Source organism: Corapipo altera, unplaced genomic scaffold (assembly GCF_003945725.1).
Source record: "Corapipo altera isolate COAL_440 unplaced genomic scaffold, ASM394572v1 113, whole genome shotgun sequence".
Classification (NCBI taxonomy): Eukaryota; Metazoa; Chordata; class Aves; order Passeriformes; family Pipridae; genus Corapipo; species Corapipo altera.
The window spans coordinates 9,669,642-9,690,267 of record NW_020884895.1 but is presented as its reverse complement, the minus strand read 5'-3'; the positions used below and the strand labels follow the sequence as shown (position 1 = coordinate 9,690,267).

The 20,626-nt window shown below is 42.5% G+C and overlaps 1 long non-coding RNA gene across 1 annotated transcript in view; it reads left to right on the top strand.

The window, feature by feature from the left end:
* Nucleotides 1–20,626, top strand: part of LOC113949230 — a 124,270-nt gene that overhangs the window by 15,845 nt on the left and 87,799 nt on the right. The window contains exon 2 of the long non-coding RNA XR_003528390.1: nt 9,147–9,340. This is a non-coding gene — a long non-coding RNA (uncharacterized LOC113949230). The remainder of the gene's footprint in view (nt 1–9,146; nt 9,341–20,626) is intronic.

Sequence of the window (20,626 nt, the reverse complement as noted above, 5' to 3'; positions counted from 1 at the left end):
GATTTTCTTGCTGCATATTGACTTCAATTATTTTTGTGCCAAATAGTCCCTTACGCTTCACAATAGACACATTTCTTCATCTGAACCTACATCTGTTTCTTTTCCTTTATGTCGAGCTCACAGACTGCATATATTGAAATATAGATTGGTTTCTGTATTACAGCATTGAACCTGCTTTTAAAATATAATCTCCACGGAGTGGAAGGCACTGGAAATGAACCAATGTTTGAACTAAAAAAACAAAAACAAAAACAAAAACCACCCACAACTTTATATATAAAATCAGTTTTCTCGTCTGCAGTTTTTGTATATCAAACACAATATTTCATAGCAATCCCCACACCTCCAACCTTGTAAACACCATATGGGAAATCAAATTAAATACTTCATTTAAAAAAAAAAACTCAGTGAAATACTATTCTAAAGAAAGTTTATTACACTAAAACAGGAGCAAATCTTGATTTATGCAGTTTAGCACAGTTTTGCCTGTGCTCCCAACTTTTGATACTGAAGTATTGAATCTAAATCCCCTTGATGCAATATAATATAGAAACCATCTTCTGAGCATATTCCAGCTGAACAAAGAAATTATTTGCTCTAATTCACTTTATGGAGACGTTGTAGCAGCATCTTGTGTTACACAAATTGCAGGAGCTGAGGAGCCTGATCTCAGTGTTAAAATGCTTAAATTGATTTTTCAAGTCTTTAATAATTTCTCACTGTTCTACAGCTCAGTAATAAATGAAGCTGACATTAAGAAATCTGGTTTGGGGTTGGAAATGGGAACCAGTTTTATGTGGCACAGTGTGGTTAAATTGTTATTTTAAAGTTGTTCTTTTAATGCAGATTGGTGGGAAATGCTGCCTGGATCTCATGGAAGCCCTTGGGGAGGGCTCCAGCACTGGGGGGGTTTGGAGAGGTCTGAGGAACATGGACTATGGGATAGAGGAGAATTACTTGATGTGAATTCTAATTTTCTGGACCTATTAATATGGACTCTGCATGGCTGCCAAATCATCACCCTTATTTAGTGTGTCTCAGTTATAAATTTAACTACCTTGATTCAGTGAGGCACTTAATCACGCAGGGAATGGCAGTGGAAGAGCTCATTCCACAGAAATTCCCAAAGTTTGGCTTTCACCAAGTCCCTCTGCTGTTCCAGATCTCAGTGCTCAGAGAATTCACCTGCTCCTCAGCCTGGTCCTGTGTCCCTCAGGTTGTAAAACTGGTCACAAAATGATCCTGACTTCCCTTCTGTGCTTGTGAGTCCAGAATGGACTTTTCCCACCTGGAGCTTGCAGGCTCTAGGATGGAGACCTGGGAAGAGGGAATTCTTCTGAGAAGCTTTAGTTAAAACAGTAAAATAAAAATCCTCAGTGTGTAGTTTTTAGAGAATGTTGGCGAAATAATTACACACAGAACAACTTGGAGCTGATACTGGTCAGTGTGTCAATTATTCCATCATAAAGTCACCGATATTTCACATCCATATTTTGATTTGAAGAATCCAGGTCTCCTTTTCCACGGGAGTTAATGAAAACTTCACGGCCCGAGAAAGATAACATAACAACGCAAAGGAAAAAAAATAGCTATGAAAAATTTGTCTAAATTAAGGCTGTAATTGATCTCCTCAGCTGTCCTGCCTTGAGGAGCTGGCCAGATTTTATTGTGCTTTATTGCTGAATGACTGATCACCACGTGGATGGAACGGAGCAAGCACCATATGTTTTGTTCACCTAAAAGCTCATCAATTCAACGTCTGTTGGGTCCCTCGAACATGATGTGTTAGCAGATTCCTTCCAGGAAAACAAAACCCAACTACAAAGTCATCAGGTTGAGGTATTATCCTTTCAGATGCTTTTTTCAACCCAATTCGTTCCTTGGCTGGAAATACAAGCCAGATGCAGCCCTGAGTTCTGATTAATTGTTTGTCAAAAGCCGTGTAGCACGCTGAGCATGGAGGGATCTTGGGTTGCTGATGAAAAAAACCAACAGTCTCCACAAAACCTCTGTGTGGAAACACTCAGGGAAGAGCAAATCTGGGATAAAATCATCTTTAATGATTAGCAATGAACACCACAGGGGTGGCAGCATTTTATAGAATATGGATTAAATTGAATATTTATTTTAAGCTTGGCAAAGGTTCGGAGGGTGAGGTTATTGTGCAGGTTATTGTGTGTTGTATTATTAGAGCAGGCCCTGGAACGTGAGAGTGAAGGAATTGTGGTTGTAAAACGTCAGAGCAGCCTTGTGAGGCAGACAAAGAGCTCCTCAGGTAGGGAATTTGGAGCAGACAGGATGACTCAAGGCTGTGTGTCACATCTCTAACAGAGGGCAATGAATCACTTGCCCAGGCAGTCCCTGTGCTTGGCCCAGCCAAGCCTGCTTAATGTCCTTATTCCAGGTGTAACCTGCCTGTAATTCCTCTGTCCACAGCAGGTTCCTCTTCCTTCTCATCTTGGTTGGTGAGTTCTGATACAACCAAAATGAGATGTTAGATCTGTGGCATTATGTACTGCCCACCATCCCACTTGCCCTGCTGTCCTGTGGGATCTTCCTGCAGAGCTGGCAGCAGGTCTTCGGGACATTTATATCCCAGAGAAACAGGGAATGATCCAAACGAACAAATGACATCTTCCTGGTTTTATGATCTTGGAAGTGCAGGATGTTAAGGCCATCCTGATGACACAATATGGGGATTTTTCCATGTGCCAGCTGAAAATCAGAGGAAATCTAAACTCCTAGAATATTGCAGGATAAACCACTATGATTCAAACCCATCAGATATTAAAGAGAAATTTCTGTCTCTGCACTTACTTTCAGAGTTCTGTTTTATTTGCCTTAAATTCAAGGGGGGGGGGAAGGATGTTGCTGCTTTTGTTCTCATTGAAGTTAATAAGTTGGAAAAAGTATTCCCTCCCACTCCCTTCTTTGTGGGCCCAAGGATTAGCCACTGCCCCAAACTTCACTATAGATCCACCCTGCTTTTAAAAACTGCAGCATTTCCAGGCACAGTTGTCCAGATCTGATGATCTTATAGACTTCACCACCTGATAGACTCCTGTAATCATTCTTCTGACCACAGAATATGGAAGAGGGAAGGAAATCCCAAATATCCAACTTGCTGCCCTGTTTGTTTAACAAACTCACTTGTGGCGAAGTGAGATTTCTGAAAGGTTTCAAATGTCCTGCAGAGAGGGCTGGCTCTGTCTGTGCTTTACTGAAACTTTTGCAGAAATCATTCCCATTTATCCCTCCTGCTGTTAGAGAGGTGAACGAGGTGAAATATCTCTTCCTCTCTGCTCTTTGAAGCTTTTTTTAGTGACAATGTTGTATTCCTTCTGAATGAATAACTCACTGCCAGGTCAGGCAGAGTGTGGGGTGTTGTGTGTGTGTGTGTGCACAGATAAATCCTGGGCTTGGATCCCTGCTTGCAAATAAACCCAGTGATGTTAAACCCTCGGTGAGGCTGATTCAGTTCTTCCCCAGCTCAGTGGGAGTTCTGCCTGGGGGAAAAACTGAGAACCTTCACAGTGACTTTGATTTCATTCAAGCTCATTTTTGGAAAACAAAAACAAAAACCAACCAAAAAACAGCTGATCCACCAGAATCCTGTGAATGCCACATCTGTGAATGTTGAGGGCTGTTTCTGCTGTGTGTGATTACCACAGAACAGCTCGGAAAGATCTTAACAGTGGAGAGTGTGAGCCTTTGATTCCTCCCCCTGGAATTAGTGCAGTTTTTTAGAGCACACACAGAACAACTGACTATTAATTGCAGCTGTTGCTGACATCCTGAGCTCTCTCTTGGCACTGCTGGGCTGTGAAGGGGAAGTATTTGGGCTGCAAAGCCTGGAAATCAGGAATTCAAACCAACTCCTTACAGGTTGCTGTGTCAGTGAGGTGAGAGGAAGGAATGGCTTCTTTGGGATTCATAGCCAGAAGTTCCATTTGGACATGGCAAAGTTATCTTGGGTCTGTCCTGTGGAACAGCCCTTGCCACCAGTGTGGAGCAGTGAAGGAAGCTCAGTCCTCATCTCCTGCCTTGTGTGGACGTTCAGAAAGGAGCTGAATGGGATTGTCCAAAACTTGTTCTGGAAATAAATTACTCTGCAGTGAACAGCAGCATTTTCACTCCTTCTGCTCCTTTGGTATCTTGGACTGTGCCTCCTGGAGGAGAGAGGAGGGAGGCAGGCTGGAAGGGGGGGTCTCTGCAGGCTCCAGACAAGGGTGGAGAAAGGGGCACGAAAGTGCAGCTCAGCTCAGGCGTCTAATTCAGATGTTCTGAAAAATCCTCTGAAAGGAACCTTTTCTTTTTTTTTTCTCAGGGATTACATAAGAAGTGGGAGTTGGGTGATGTGAGTCCTCCTCAGGGTATTAGTCATAATGCAGACACTGGCTTGAAACATCTTCACTTGATACATCTGTGCTTTTACCTTTAAAAAAGGAATCATTTGGCTGTGGTGGCACTTGGGAGCCTGTAGGTCCTCACTGCCTTGAATTTTTCCTGTGTGAGATGTTTTGCCGTCCTGTGTTAGGTATTTCTTCTAATTTCTCAGCATTAGAAAACCTGGTCAGTGGGGACTCATTTTTTATCTCTCAGAAAATGACAAATACAAACTTAATTGAAAGGGAAATGATTTTTCCAGATTTATAGATTTCTGAGGCTTGGAGCCTGCATGAGTAACTTTAATTAAATTCATTTTCTGCGGAGCTGCTCGTTGTTTCAGTTACTCAAATCTCTACACATGTTGCTCCTCCTTGCTTTTCAATTTGCTCATGAGACGTTATTTAAATGCTTGTCAGCTGCCTGAGAGAACCTGGAGGAGCAGGGATAACTTCAAGTGTCACATAGGAAAGGGGAAAAACATTAAATTCTGTCCTTTCCTATTTTTATGATACTTCATATGGGCAAAACTAAGTCAACACCCATGTCTGTGTTGGGTGAGAAACCTAAACCATGAAGCAATCCTGTTATTTTTCTTCAATTATCTTCTCTTTGGCCTTTGTTTTGGTAACCAGGAGAACACATGGTAGTGATGAGACTTTGAATGCTGTTAATTAGGTAATTAAGAGTGCCTTGAGAGGATTATTCATATATAAAAGGTTAATGGGAGGCTTTAATTTATGGAGAGCAGCATGGCCAAAAACAACGGAGGGGAAATGTTGTTTGGTGGCCGAAAAAGAGTTTAGCTGGAGAGAGAAAGGTGAGTGAAAGGGAGAGGGTTGTGTTTTCTACCAGGGCTGCAAAGTGCTTTCATCAAGTGGAGAAAAAGGTGGTTCAGAACCGGTGTGGACTGAGGGTGTTCTGAGGAGAGGAGATGTGACATGAGGAGTCTGTGTGACGTTAGTGCAAGAGGAAACAGTCAGACACGAAGAAAGAATTGTTTTATCAAAGCAGCAGCACGATGCCCACAGAGATGAAAGAAGGAATCATGGTCTCTGAGCTCCTGGAGATTAAGAGGCAGATGTGTGAGACTTGTGTGAAGAGAGAAAAGCAGTTTTGTTCTTGCACAAAAGGTGTGCTTTCGTTTCAGTCAGTGGCGGCTGCTTTTTGATCCAGGAAAAAACGCAAGAGTGAGGGAAATTAAAGTTCTTAATGTGTTTTCTTGTTTCCTTGTTGAGTCATTCTGAGAAAACTCATAATGAAAGGATGGTAACTAAGTGTCTAAAGGAACAGTCTGTCTCGCAGAGAGATGGAGATCAGACCAAATGAAGGGAAATGATTTCCTGAAGCTGAGCCACGGACAAGGTCAGCAGGTTTGGTGAAAACAGCTGAAAAAGGTGCTGACGCTCCTCTGTTTAATTATGGAGGGTGTTTGGACTCTCAGGCTTTTAATTCTGTGCCCTCAACTTCAAAAGCTGCGACTCAGTGCAATTTTGAGGGAGATGTGCCCCACAGGAGAGCATACACAGGTTGTCCCAGTGACCAGTGGACAGGTTGCCAGAGGAGAGTGTGGTGCATGGGGTTTAAAAAGTGTCAGCAGGTCAAAGCTGTGGGTTAAAGTCTGTAAGAATCATGGAAAGGATGGTTTGTTTTGGGGTATTTTTAAATATTTTGCTTTGAAATGAAGGAAAGATCTTTCTTGGTTTGTTCTCTTTCTGGTTCAATGCTTCTAAAATTTCTGCTCCATCTGGTATGGAAATTTGAGGAGAGACCAACAATAAAACGCTGCATGGGGACAATTTTATTTAAAAAAGGTCAAGTTAGTTAAGTTCCAGAATAAGTCAAAGGACAGTTCTCATGGATGTGATACTCAGACTGTTTACCTAAGAAAGGACAAAGACATCAAGCAGTGAAGATAAGCTCTGAATTATCATAAACTCCATTTCACATGAGAAACTGGCATTTTAATTCAAAAGGAAATATTCATAAGCCATCTTAGTTTGTAATTTGAATATAATGTGATGAAACCTGGTAATAAGAGACTGGTGGGGTTTCTTTCTCTTGCTGTCACAACAGGTGGCTGTGGAACACAGTCTGAACAGCACAGCCTTTCCAAAATAATCACTTCGGGAATGTTAAGAGGAAATTCAAATACACATCGAGGACACAGAAACAGATCTCACCTTGCAGGGGGAAGAAGTGAGAGTTCGTTCCAAAGTCCAGGGAGTTTTGTGAGGAAACTCATGTTGATTTTGGTCAATGGGTTAGTTTGGTATCGAGGAAAGCTGCAAAATCCGTGTGTTGTTCGTATTTTGGTCCGTGAAAATGAAGATTTACTGTGAGAAGAAAATTCGCAGCTGGTAGGAAAATTCAGTGTTTATTGGTGAGATGGTAGGAATTGCAGTGAGTGCTAAGGAATATCCTGAAACTGTGTTTCAAGTGCAAGAATTTACCACCTGCTTTTACCTATGCTTTATCATACAAAACCAAAGTGAAGGAGTAAAAACCTCACAGCACAACGAGCAGAAATTTGGATGAGAAGCAGATATTTTATTTCAGTTGTGCATCAGTATTTACAAACATCCCCAGCTGAGTTAGGACATTCTGATTGCATTTTATTTTAGTGAGGTGCTTTCAAAACTCATGGCTGGTGAAAGAAACTCTGAGCAATTGATCTTTAATTCCTGGTGCATTTTGCTTCATCTAATGAGGTGATTCATCCACAAGGTTGTCCTTGTTGAGCTGCCCATTAAACACATGGCACAGCCTCTCCTTTCCATGCTTTTGGAAATAATGATCCATTCAGATGTGGGGCATCAGATGGTCAAGGTTTATGTAATGTCTTTTTAAATGACATATCCAGGTTGGAGCAATCCAGGGGAAAAGAGCACGTCTCAAAACAAATTTTTTTTTTTTAGCCAATCTGGGCTTTTGATTGTTGGGGAAGAAACAGCGAGTTTTGAAGAGGCTTGATGGCTTTGGAGGTGGTTGGGGAATGGTCAGTGTGTTGGACCAAAGCACTGAGGAAGGAAAATCAGCAAAGTCATAGAGCAAACTCTGATTTGGGTAAATAAATGGTAGGAGGAAGCATCTGCCTTCATCTCTGTTGGGTTCTTGTTGGAGTCCAAGCCCTGCAGAGCTCATTCCTTTATAGGTTTTACCCAGCACTCACCAAAATCAGTTGGGAAGTTCTCCAGCCGTTTTCAGATTGTGTCCAAGGGGGTTTTCCATGGTTTCCTTATGGCTCAGCTGCCACTTCTGGCCAGCACATTCCCAGTTGCACATCACCCACTAAAACCATGACAATATATCCCAGCTTTGAGAGCTACCAGTTATTTTGAAATGTCCTAACCAATGTGGAAGAATTTTCCAGATCCTTTTTCTTTTTAATTTCTGTGTTGTATCTGTGATTTTTGCTCTGTTGTGCAGTGTAATGGCCTTGCTAATGTGTTCCCCTGCCTCAGTGGTGAGCTACTTAATGTATCTTGAAATAGTGTAATTTTGTTGGCATTACAGAGGACATGGAATTATATACATTATTCAGCGTGTCCCCTGTTATTCCCCCGAGAGTATAAAAATAGAAATGAATAAAAAGTGCTTTAAGTGGATATATGGTTATGAAGGAGATTAAGTCTGTGTGTACACACAGGTTTGTCTTCTTCCCGTGGTGACTTTACCCTCTCTGACGTGAGGGAATGAGATGACCTTCCCTTTGCAGAAGAAAGACAAAGTGGGTTAGGAAATGTGTATAATTTATAAGCCATTCTCTATAGATAAGAGTGAATATCCTGTATAAATCACAGCCTTGCAGAACTCAGGAAGGTTTGTCAGTGCTGTGACACGATGCAAGCCACACACTGTCAGTTTTGTATCTTCTCACAAGGTGTGTGTTGGATGAAAAATAAATCTACCACAAAATGGAGATATTGCAACATATTGTGTTGGGTTTGGGCCAAAGTCTGTGTATGGGAAAGGGAATCAGCTCACCAGGAGGCACAGAAATCCATGACTTTGCTTTCCTCTTGAATTGTCTCTAAAGCCTCTTTGTATCTCTTATTAGTCAATTTGATATTTAAGTGCTGATCAGGTCACCAAAGTATATAATATTTGATTTTTAAGGCTCACAGTTGGCATCAAACCCCACAGACTTGCAGGTCAGGCTGGAGATGTCCTGGTTCTTGAGAAGTTGTGGGTTCTAAGCTGTGCTGTGGGTTGGCAATAGGGAGTGGGATGCAATTTCGGGAAAACCCACCTGAATAGATTCGTGGAATTGTTAAGGTTGGAAAAGAGCCTTAAGATCAAGTCTAACCATCAACACAGCACAATATTCACCATTTAACCATGTCCTCGAGTGCCATATCCACATGTTTTTTGAACACTTTCAGGGATGGCGACTCCACCACTTCCATGGGCAAGCCTGTTCCTGGGCTTCACAACCTTTTCTGTGAAGAAATGTTTCCAAATGTCCAATCTAAACCTCATCTGGTGCAATTGAGGCCGTTTCCTTTCATCCTTTTAACGACCTGCTCGGGGTGTCTTGCAGGAAAATAAACACGAAGCTGAAGGCAGGTTTATAAACACAAACGATGCTGGGCTGTCTCCTGCAGCTTCCAGAGGTGCAAACTGTTTTATTGGTATTAGCAGGGAGCCCCTTGGCTGTAATTAGGCAGCCACAGAGTACAGAATATTTCTCCAAGATGCCACAGCACTTGCTGGTTTGATCTAACCCACTGGTGCTTTTTTCTTCCTTATTCCGACAGAAAACGCCGGTGGCTGTTTCTTGCTCCGTGGAAGGAAGCTAAAGGAGTTAATTGAATTAAATCCTGAATCTGGGTAGCCAGGAGTAAGGCAGACTGAAAACTGAAGCCTGAACTCTATTTGAGCTTGAAGAGAGACACTAAGAACGTCTTGGAGAGCAAATCTACTGCTTGGAGACCAGTAGGGCTGGTAAAAGGTAAGACTTCAGAGCAGTGTGGTGTGGAGGCCACCAAAATGTGACCAGAACACTTCAGAGCTGATGCAGGGGTTTGCAAACGTTCTCGTTGCTGATGACTTAGAACAATCTTGCTCCCCATGGTAGGGGATGAATTAATTGTGTTCCAGCAAAAATCTCATAAGCCAGAAGCAATTCCCATGTCCGTGTTTTGCCATTGGATGGTTTGTTTTGCAGGAATGGTTTATTAACAAATGTCGAGCGAGAAGAATCTCTGTGGAGGAAGTCAGTGTATAAAACTGAGTGTGAAAATCTGCTGCTCGTAATGAATTGGCTTAATTAGGATCCAATTAACTAAATGGTCAAAAGAGAGGGACTTGGACTTTGCGGTTACTTTGGAAAGCACTGAATGTTGAGGGTTTTTTTGTGCTCTGCCACAGTGTGAAGCTATAAAAATGTTCTTATAAGAGGCATAAGAAAACAAAAGCCTGGCAAGTCAAGTCAGCTATGAACTTCTAAATCATGACCACTGGATACAGTGAAATGCATTAATAGAGCAGGAAATGAGAGAATGGCAATAAAAATTGTACAAATCACAGCAGAGGCAAGAATTAGGTCATGGACAAATGGCATTTATTGGCAGAGCAAGCAAGGGAGGGATTATGTCCTAGAAAATAAGAAATTAATGCCTCATTATTGGTGGTTCTCCCCGTTTTCAGTATCTGAATATAGACCTTTATTTTTTCACAAATAATATTTTATATGTGGTTTTTACACGCTCTTATTTCTCTTGATTATCCCCAACAGGGCAAAAATTCAGATTAAAAAAGTGACGAGAATAAAACCAGAGTCTTATCCCTAAATTTCTCTTCAGTTACTAGAGAGAAACCTGTCAATAATAGGAGTGGGGACTTAATCTGTAGGCTGATGTTTGTGCTGTGCTGGTAACATGGTTTCAGTGTTTCCTCACTTAAACGTTCAAGGTCAATTAAAACTTAAATAAACAGATTAAATTTTGCCTTGCTGGCTGTGGAGAAGGCAGTCTGTGCACGGGTCTTTATCACAAGAGCTAAAAGGCTGAAGAATTTGCTCCTCTGTGTGCAAATTACTCGATATTTCTTATGGTTCCTTCCCAAATCTGACACTTAAATAGAGTGTCTTGGTTTTATGAGGGCTCTGACCTGAACTCAGATCTCATTGTCACTTTGGAAACAACATCTTTCTTTCCAAGGCCTGCAGTTCTGTGCTGGCTGTTGTACAAAAAACCACAATATGTGTCAGCTCTGCTTTAAAGGTTGTGGGTTTAGTTTGGGGAGGCACTAACTAGATAATTGCTACCTGCTGGCACAGAGAATAGGTTGTTATTTAATGTATGCAGATTTTTAACAAAAAAAAATAAATGTTAAGCCTGCTGAATAACTTCATTTTCAGCATCAAAATGCGCCTTAATTTGAGACTGAGATTTTAAAAATATACATTATTCCTCCCCTGTGTATTAGTGTTGTGAAGCTCTGGTTTATCACTCTTGCTAACGTGGAGCAAGAAGGAGGCTGAATTGTGGTTGCGGGAAATGCTGGGGTTTGTTGTTTTGGTTTGGTTTTTTTCTTAAATCAGTTGAGCAACAAGTTTGCCTTTCTCCTGAAGTTTTGCCCTCCAACATCACAAGGGCTTCAGGAGGATTCCTGATATGCTCTCATGCTTCCTGTTTTTATGTACCCTTTCTTTCTCCTTCTCTCCCAGTGGGTGTTGCACTTTTTCTCTCTTGCTCTGCACAAAGTTGGCAGCTGAATGGGTAAGGCCCGTGGGTATCTGTCTGATTTTACTTCTCCTTATCACTTTATCCCTCTTTGGAAAGCATCCTCTCATTATGTAATCTGTTCTTCCAAGCTCAGGAAGATGCATTTCCCAGGTAGGATGGTTCAGGGTGTGCTTTATTTACATGCTGTCACTGGGAAGAGTTTGAGATGCTGGATAAGGAACAAGGTGCATCCTCTTGCTTCCCATTTGTCCATGGGTGCAGTTCTGCTCCAGATTTTGTCTGAAAGAAAAATTACAGTAACTTCTGATACTGGTATCACCTTGTACCTCTTGGGGGTTTTAAAGTTCTGTGTCCCTTTACTCTTGTTTCCCCATCTCTGACAACTTTTCCTGAGAGCAGCAAATCTAAAAGTTCCTTTTATCTAGTGCTGATTTCTGTGTGTAGATTAAACACTCCAGATGTTTGAGATCACTATATGCTGCAGAGGTTATTTTTTTTCTGGACACTAGAAATGGGGAATACAAAGGATAAAAGACTGGGTTTAGCAGAATGGGAGGAGGTTTTAATCTTCATGCTGGGAAGTATCAACCCAAAGAGTTCCTGGCACAGCCTGTTGAATAATTTCAAATACCATTTTCTTGTGGCATCATAGCAGTGTTCTACTGTGTAATTTGGCAACTGAAATGCTGTGGCAAAAGAAAAGGGTGGCTCCTGGTTATTGTTGTCTTCTGCAAAGCAGAAAGTTTCCTCCTATGCAGGCTGGTGCCAGACAGAATTACAGTCCTGATCCTAACAGCCCCAAAAGCAAGTAGGGCAGAAACAGCTCCTATAAATCACTGTTTTCAGCAGAGGTTTGTGCCAGGTGAGGAGCTGAGCTTTGCACCTGCTTCATCCTTAACTAAATAGGTGCTGATGCAAGTTTTTAAACTCCAACCTCTATTTCCAGCTGTCACCGTCGAGCTGTGGCTTGGCTCGTTCTTCCTCTCACTTGACAATGTGATGGGGAGTCTGAGAAACTATTTTCAGGGACTCTAGAGTTTCCCTGACCTACTCTTGAGGAAAAAAAATTGGCTCCTGCAGTGAGGAAAGCTTATTTACACCTAGGAATTGCCCCTGTGGCAGTGTGGAGACAAGAACTGTGTCTGAACTGTGGCTCTGCCTCTGTCCCGTCGGGTTTGTGGCAGTATCCTGGCACCACAATGCCATTAATATTTGTGGAAGAGCTTGTGGAGCTGCCTGGGGAGCCCAGGATGTGCCCGAGAAGGTGCCCCAGGCTGTTTTGGGGAGGGATGGTGGTACCACAGAACAAGAAGTGCCTCTGGGTCAGGTTCCATCACACCTCCATCACAAACCCCACACTGGGTGTCACCTCCTTGTGTGTCCCCACCTGTTCTGACCTTTCCAGATAAAACAGGAGCATTGCCTATGAACAGGTGAATATTGCAAGCTGCTGTTTGGGTTGATTAATTGGTGGAGCTTGTAAATAATTTTCTGTAATAATTACACAGGTTGAAAACGATTAAAATTCATCATCGGCTGCTTCTTACAGTCAAGCTTGTGCTACTTTATGTGGTAGGTGGAATAATTTATTGTGAGAGCCCATTTAAAAGCTTTTTTCTGGAAGAGATTAGCAACTGTCATCTTTATTTCTACTATTCTGCTTTTCTAATATTTGTGTTTCTACTCCCACTTCGACATATTTGAGGAATGATACCTTACTGGGAGGGAAATGGGATATAAAGGCTGAACACAACTGGATTGTTCCAGGAACTCCAGGCTACTGCCTGACCTTGCAAATGCAGCTTCCTTGAAGTAATTCAAGTAGCTGTAGCTCATTATTACACCTGAGATTTGGACACGCTGTAAATCATCTTGTGTGGTTGAGGTTTTAAACCCTGGATTTCTTAAATAAAGGGCCACGAGCAAATTCAGAATTGTTTTGCCCCAAAACAAGATTTAGGTTGATGGTATCAGTCAGCAGCCTGAAAATAAACACAAAGGAGTTCTCTTATTCCAAATTTTGTGGAGTTCTCTTCTTAGAGATTTTGTGAGGGAGTTCTCTTATTACAAATTTTGTGAAGCTACTTGTTGTAGGATGACGTAGAGGTTCTTCACAGGGACTTGTGGACTGACCCTCAGCTGGCAGTTCTTGTGTTGGGAATTCAAATTTTTGACTTAAGTAGATCAGCACCAGCTTGGAAAATAGGAAGATATCCCCAACTTCCTTGTTCATGTGTTTCCAGCTTCAAAACATGAAAAGAAATAAAAGCTGGGACTCAGAGAGGACTCACATTTTTGTTCCTTATTTCCTGAAATATAATTAGGGGTGTTGAAATGGAGGTTTTGTGCTTCTCTCCATCTATTCTTTGGATGCTGTGCTGAACAGTGCTTTCCTTTTCCACCCCATCACCTCTGTACCTGGAATAAATCGTCCTTCTGACTGAAGGGATCTGCTGGAATGTGGGGGAAGGAGACTGGCACAGTTGAGCTGATCTCTGTGACAGCTGTGCTGTCTCTGACAGAGTCAAGAGCTGGGACTCTCTTTCTCATTTGGCTCATGATTGCAGCTCTCAGTCTTTAAGAACCACAGATCTGCTTCCTCTTGCTACTGTCAATGGTGCATTTTCTGCATAGCCCAGGTGTTCACTTTTTTATTTCCTGGCAGGTGGGTGAGACACCAATTCCCAATCTGGGCAGATCCTCACTGTGAGGTGTCTGAGGATGTGGGAACTCACCCCCTGACCCATTAAAATAATTTAACAGTCTGTTTGCTGGGAACTGTGGCTTCAGACTTAACTTGGAGCAAATTTAACTACTCGCCAGAGCACACAACATCTATTATTACCAGAGAAGCTTCGCTCTCTTGAGCTTTAATTAGAAAGCCCCTAGTGCAGGTTGTCACCAGGATGCCAAAATAGCCCTGATGGGAGTTGCTGCCATTCATCACTGTTCTCCCCTCTCTGAGCAGGAGCAGGAGTGCAGCACAAAATTATAGGTAGCCAAGCAATGAGAAATGGCAAGATGATTCACAAGTACCATCATCCCCAAGCTTGGAGATTAATTGAGTGAAAGATACTCTCTGTGCAGCTTGAGTTAATGAATATAACCAATCATTCTGGGAAAACACACGTCTTGATTGCTTTCCAGGGAGGAAGGGAATCTCAGACAGCTTTTGTTATGCCACACTTAGTTCCCCACTGCTAGATAGGGCTCAGGGGCAGGCAGATTACACAGACTCTAGGAATTTGGGCTTTTTATAACTAAGAACAGCATTACTTGAATAACTCCATATCAGATTGTTATTCTGTTAAGTGATTTTCAGATCAAATGGGAAAGTTTGTGAGTAAAGTGACTTTCCTCACTCCACTGATCACACTCAAAACCCAAAATTCATGGTAACATTCTTTAGCAACAGCAGAGAAGTAAACTTGACATATTGAGGCTTCTTGAAAGACTTGTGCTGCTTTGCAATTCTGTTGTGGCCAGAGGTTTCATTAGAACAGCTATTCACCTCGAGTCTGGTTGTTAATCCTTTATTATTATTTTATTTTTAATAAGGAGGAACTGAAGAGTGCAACAGAAGTGTTGGGGATGTTCAGCAACATAGCACAGGCTTAGCTGGCTCCAAGCATGGATGAATGGGCACGTAGGATTCTGTTTCATCCAGCTTTGTTTGCATTTGTAGGGGTATTTTCAGCTCCTAAAAAAATTAAACTTTATCCAGTGTTTTAAATCTCTCCTCTGAGCTTCAAGGGAATATTGTCTCTGGATTTTCTTTTTTTAAAAGAAAAAATGTTTTTAGTCTCCATAAAACCATTAAGGTTGGAAAAGAACTCTTTAAGATCATCAAGTCCAACCCAGCACCACCACCATGTTTTCTGTTAAACCATGTCCTCAAGTGCCACATCCACATGTTTTTTGAACACTTCCAGGGATGGTGATTCCCTGAGCCTGTAAGACCTGAGGCTTCCTTGCTGAAAACCAACCCTTTTTTGAATGTGTCTACCATGGCCTTTAAAATCATAGGCAAAAGGCATTTTCTTTGGTGTGATATTCTGGACCTTGTTATTCCATCTGCTCAACTCTTTTTGCCTTTTTTTGTTCGTTGTTGCTGTTGAACAACATGTTGGGTAGGTTTGGGAAATTCTTGGTAATTTGGGAAATTCTTGGTAATAATTACATCAGAAAACAATGAAGCAGTGCAGGATTTGGAGGATATACCCCAGGTTTTGTTGATTAGCTGATAATGAAGGGCTGAGGAGATGCTGTTGCTATAAAATGAGTCATTGCTAGTGCTGGCAGCTCCTGGGGAGAAGGACTCAGTGTGGGGCAGGGGCAGGGGGACACACTCTTAATTTTGGCGTTCTTTTTATGGGCAGGTATAGAATAAAGGAGTAAAACCACTCTAAGATTGAACTGTGAAACTGCACCTTTTAAATGCAGATTTGCTGCTTCCTGACAGTTTGTTTTTTCTTTGAAAGGGGGTGGTTTGTGTCCCAGTGTTTGGCTTTGATCTCCTCAGGGTTTGTGGATGTGGCACAGTGAGATCACGCTGTGATCCCGTGTGATCCTTCTCTGACTGCAACCACCAGGACCACCCTCAGTTACTCATCTTTTCTCCTTCAAACAGCTTGGATTTTTTTAGGGGGGATGGGAATTTTCGGGCTGTTCTCTTATTAGAACATCCATCGCTATCTTTGGTAGCCATTAAAATCATGTTTGATATTTAAAAACCAACCCTCAAAATACACAAGTGATGTTTATTGACACTCCTGTCACTGCCAGAGGTGTGCACAACCTTAACCTTTTGAAGTTAAGGATTACACTGGGTGATAAACTTGAGCCTTTTTATGACTTTTTTTTTTTTTTCCCCAGAGCTGGGCTTTTTTCCCCCCTGTTTGTATGAAAGGCTGTAATTTTTCTTAGTACACTTGGTAAAAGAGCTTTCTTCAAAGGCTCATACAAAAAAAAAAAAAAAAAGCCATTTTTTACAATACTGGGAGGAGTGAAAGAATCTACAGAAAACCCCCAAGCCAAGCAAACAGGAAAAACCCAGATACCTCTTTAATATGTTGGTTCCATGCCACAGATGAAGTTTACACTAATTAGAAATCATCTGGAGGCACGGCAGCAGATTGAGTCTTCGGCTGGAAGTGCTTCCAGACAGGTGGTTTCCCACAAAGCACCATTACAATTACCTAACACACTGTTTGATTTGTGTAAACCCTCATTACTACTCACATTATTTAATGAACTATGTGCATTCTCTGGCCTCCCTGCAGAATGCAGTGCTCCCTTCCAAACCTTGCCGAGCTCGTGCTCCGGGTTTAACTCTTCTCTTCCGAGAGGAAGAAGAAACAGCACTGTAAAAGAGGAGGTAAAAATTGGAATTTAAATGCTGAAATTTCTCATGTTAAGAAGAGCACAGAATCCCAGAATGGTTTGGGTTGGAAGGGACATTAAAGCTCATCCAGTGCCACCCCCTTGCCATGGGCAGGGACACCTTCCGCTATGCCAGGTTGCTCCAAGCCCTGTCCAAGCTGACCTTGGACACTTCCAGGGATGGGGAAGATTTGTGATTTTGAAATTTTAGCTGTGTGCGGGTTCATTTTAGTGAACCATCTTGACTGGTGAGATTTTATTTAGCTCAGTTATATTTCATTGCAAACTTATTTTGTGGACTGTAAGGAGTAACTTCTCGCTCGAATGTCTGGTACAAAAATCAATATGAACACTTAAAGATCTTCTCCTTCTGTTTTTAAGAAGTCCAGCAGAGATTCCATGTTTACTTTCACCATCCACAATCAGAAAGATGAGGGTTCTGCTGGTCACTAAGGATTTCCTGAGCTTATCAGAAATTCATGTATCTCTGCAGGCTTTGTATAAAATGCCCTCAGGGTTATGGACTCTTTGTTATTTGCAGTCCTAGTCAGAGTGTTGCTGTTTCAGCCCCACGGGAGGTGTTTCACAGACTGAATTTCTGTGCAGTAACACAGCAGCAGAATGGTCTGTGACCCAGAGAAATATTCTCTTTCATGTAGTTCAGGCTCTGATGTGATTACACTCTTCAGCAAACACATATATTGAAATTCTCCTTCCAAGTGAACTTGGCTGTTTGCTGTTTATTATGAGAAAACCTCTTAGTGGAGCAAATGAAGTAAAAATTTGAATCCACAGGCACAGGGAGAGATCTATTTTGTGCTGTTTGCTTTCCTCACAGACTGATTTTAATCAGTCATTATTTCTATTTGGTTCCTTTTGCAAATAACTTGAATCTTAAAACTTTTTTGAAAAAAATCAGAATAACTTCAACAATTCCAGAATTATGACTCGTGACTGCAAATGGTGAACTATACAAAATAGCACAGAAAGGTGTTTGTTTAAAAGCAGTTATCACTGGGTGGGTCAACAGAATGTCCAAGGGTTTACTTGTCTGGTGTTAAAAGAACTCAGCAGTTGAAGGGGTTTTTATGGAATCCATTTGCTACATCAGCTCCTTGTGAAGGAGGTTTTAACAAATGAAGTAATAATGTTAATTAAGGTTATATTCTTATGCTCTGTGTCATGGATGATATCAGCAGGTGTCCAGGGCACACTTAGAATCCCAGGATGGTTTGGAAGGGACATTAAAGCTCATCCAGTCCCACCCCCTGCCATGAGCAGGGACACCTTCCACTAGCCCAGGTTGCTCCAAGCCCTGTCCAACCTGGCCTTGGACACTTCCAGGGATGGGGCAGCCACAACTTCTCTGTGCCAGGGCCTCCCCACCCTCACAGCCAAGAATTCCTTCCTAATATCTAATCCAAACCATCCCTCCTTCAGCTTAAGTCCATCAGGACTCAGAACTGAACACTGGTGTGGACTAAGCTGGAAATGTTTATCGTAAGGGGAGAATAAATGTAAATGAGCAGTAGAGGTTGAGCATCAACTGCAACAGGGAAGGAAATAAGAGGCAGCCCTGGGGTCAGAGCCAAGGGTAGGAAATTATGGCAGCACTATGACACAACTCTGCTTGTCCCAGTGCAAACACAGTCCCTGAGTCAGGGCACTGATGAGGTGGAACCCTGGAGTCGTGGAAAGAGTGACAATTCCTTACAGGGAGCCCAAATGCTTGCAACAAGAACATTCCTACCAACAGGATTCAAGGGGAAGCCATTTGTTTTCCACAGGCCATCAATGCTTGACATGGAACATCACCATCAATGTCATTTGGGCTCCTTATTAGGAATTGCCTTCAGGGAGAGGTTTTAGGGGCTCTGACCCCAGGAGGAGACTGGGGAAAGCTGAGCACGGCACTGTGCTTGGAGCAAAGCCCTGGAGCTGAGCTGCAGCTGGGACAGCCCAGGGCTTGGGAGCAGAACAGAACTGACCCCTTTGGGATAACAGAGCCAGTGAGGAGGGAGAATGTTGGTTATCTTGGATTTTACCAAATCCTGGTGCTCTTAGTCAGGGGAGGGGGGTGACAGAGCACTTCTCCCAGCAGGAAGGGACATGATGGTCCCCCAGGCTGGCTCTGCCCAGGTAGTGTTGGCATTGCAGGTGTGTGCCCTCGCACCCCCTGCCCAGCCTCACAGACATGTTTTCCTCCTGCATTCCAGTGATGTTGGCAAAGCTGCCACTGCCTCTTTTCAGGCCAGCTCTGAACCACTCAAGCTTTGAAATACGAGCAGGCTCGGAGTGTCTCTGAGCTGTCAGAGGGACATGTGTATTTTGAGGCCCCAAATCTGGGCATCTGTTTAGCAATATTGTCTGAACCACCCCTGTGAGTCAGTGGAATTACTCATAGTGCACACAAGTCCATTTATAGACCTCTGCCAGATTGGAGCCTGACAGTGTGGTGGGATGAGCAGCTTCTCAGATGCTGGCTGGAACATTTATTGTTAAAAAAGCCTGTGGCATCTAAAATTATTTTCCAAATCTAAGACACATTCCTAAAGTAAAAAGGTATTTTACAGCATTACATTAATGAAATTACGTTTCACGTCTTCCAACCAGAGATGCACATCTTTGTATTTACCATGAAGCATAAGTGTATTTTAGGGCAACAAATGTTCCAAGGTGTGTTGATACAGAGCTTATCTTCTCAATCAGCCTTTCCTGTGCCTGTTGCAGAGGAGACTGAATGAACTTGGGCAAGGCTGATCTCTTCCAGGATTTTTTTTTTTCTGATGAGTTGCATTGTGGAGGAAATTGCTCTTTGATTTTTGCCCTCTTCAGCAGCTGCTCTTCTCACTGAAGAACTACTGCACCAGCTCAAGATCAGGTTCAAGTGCAGCACTGCTGTTAATCAGGCTCAGTTAATTTGCATCTCACACAGAGCTTAATCCACTGCCTATTGAAGTCACTGGAAAAATTCTCTTTGACCCGTGCAGGCTTCATAAAAACTCAAGTCTGGGTTTCATAACTAAAGCAACTTAAAAAATCCACAGTGGACATGAAAACTCAGTGGAATTACACAGCTGGTAAATCTGCTTGCATTTGCTTCCCCATAACAAAGGGATGATTTTTAAGAATAATGAGGTTTAAATGCAGGCATTGTTTGCTGTCCCTTGGAAATTTTCACTGTCAGCTGCTTAGAGTGGGTTTTGTTTTAAAAATCATAAAAAAGTGAGGCTTTCCTATGGCAAAAGGAATAGGATATATCTTGTCTGATCAGGAAAAAAAACCTGAAAAATGGAAATATGAGAGGCATTTTTATCCTGCACAAATGGCTCAGCATAAGGTGGGGATTTTTTTTGGTCACGCTTTGCTGCTTATTCCTGCTGATGGGAGCTTTGTGTTGGGAGGCAGGTGAGCAGCTGAGGGGGGTGGGAAGGCACCTGTGGGCTGGAAATGCTGTGCACAGGTGGGAATCTCCTGACCACAGGATGCTCAGCAGCTGGACCGGGGCATTTCCCTGCAGGAAGGGCAACAGAGGCAGGTGCTCAGGGCTCCTGCTGAATCCACACAAAACAGGGGAGAAGTGCCAGAACAAAATGTTAACTGTGCTCAGCAGGTTTCACACGGTACAAGATTAACTGTTTAAACCATAATGGGGAAAAAAAACAACCAAAAAGCAGCCTGAGATGTGCCAGGAAGGTGTAAGTAATCATCAGGTAAAAATAGTCTAGAAGGCTGTTGTTCTCCGTAAAAGTGTTGGTATTTTTTCAGTTTGCTGCTGGTCTGTTACACAAAGAGAGGAAGATACTGAGAAGTACCTGAAGGAAGCCTCCAAGAAAGATGGACAAGTAACTTTACAAGGGAATGACGAGGGGGAATGGCTTTAGAGTAGGTTTAGGTTGGATATTAAAAAGGAATTCTTGGCTGTGAGGGTGGGGAGGCCCTGGCACAGGTTGCCCAGAGAAGCTGTGGCTGCCCCTGGATCCCTGGAAGTGTCCAAGGCCAGGTTGGACGGGGCTTGGAGCAACCTGAGATAGGGGAAGGTGTCTCTGCAGGGGGTGGAATGAGATGGGCTTTAAGGTCCTTTCCAATGCAAACAATTCCATGATTCCATGAAATGCCCAATGTACATTGTCATGTGGGCTTTCACTGACCCCTGACACTCAGAG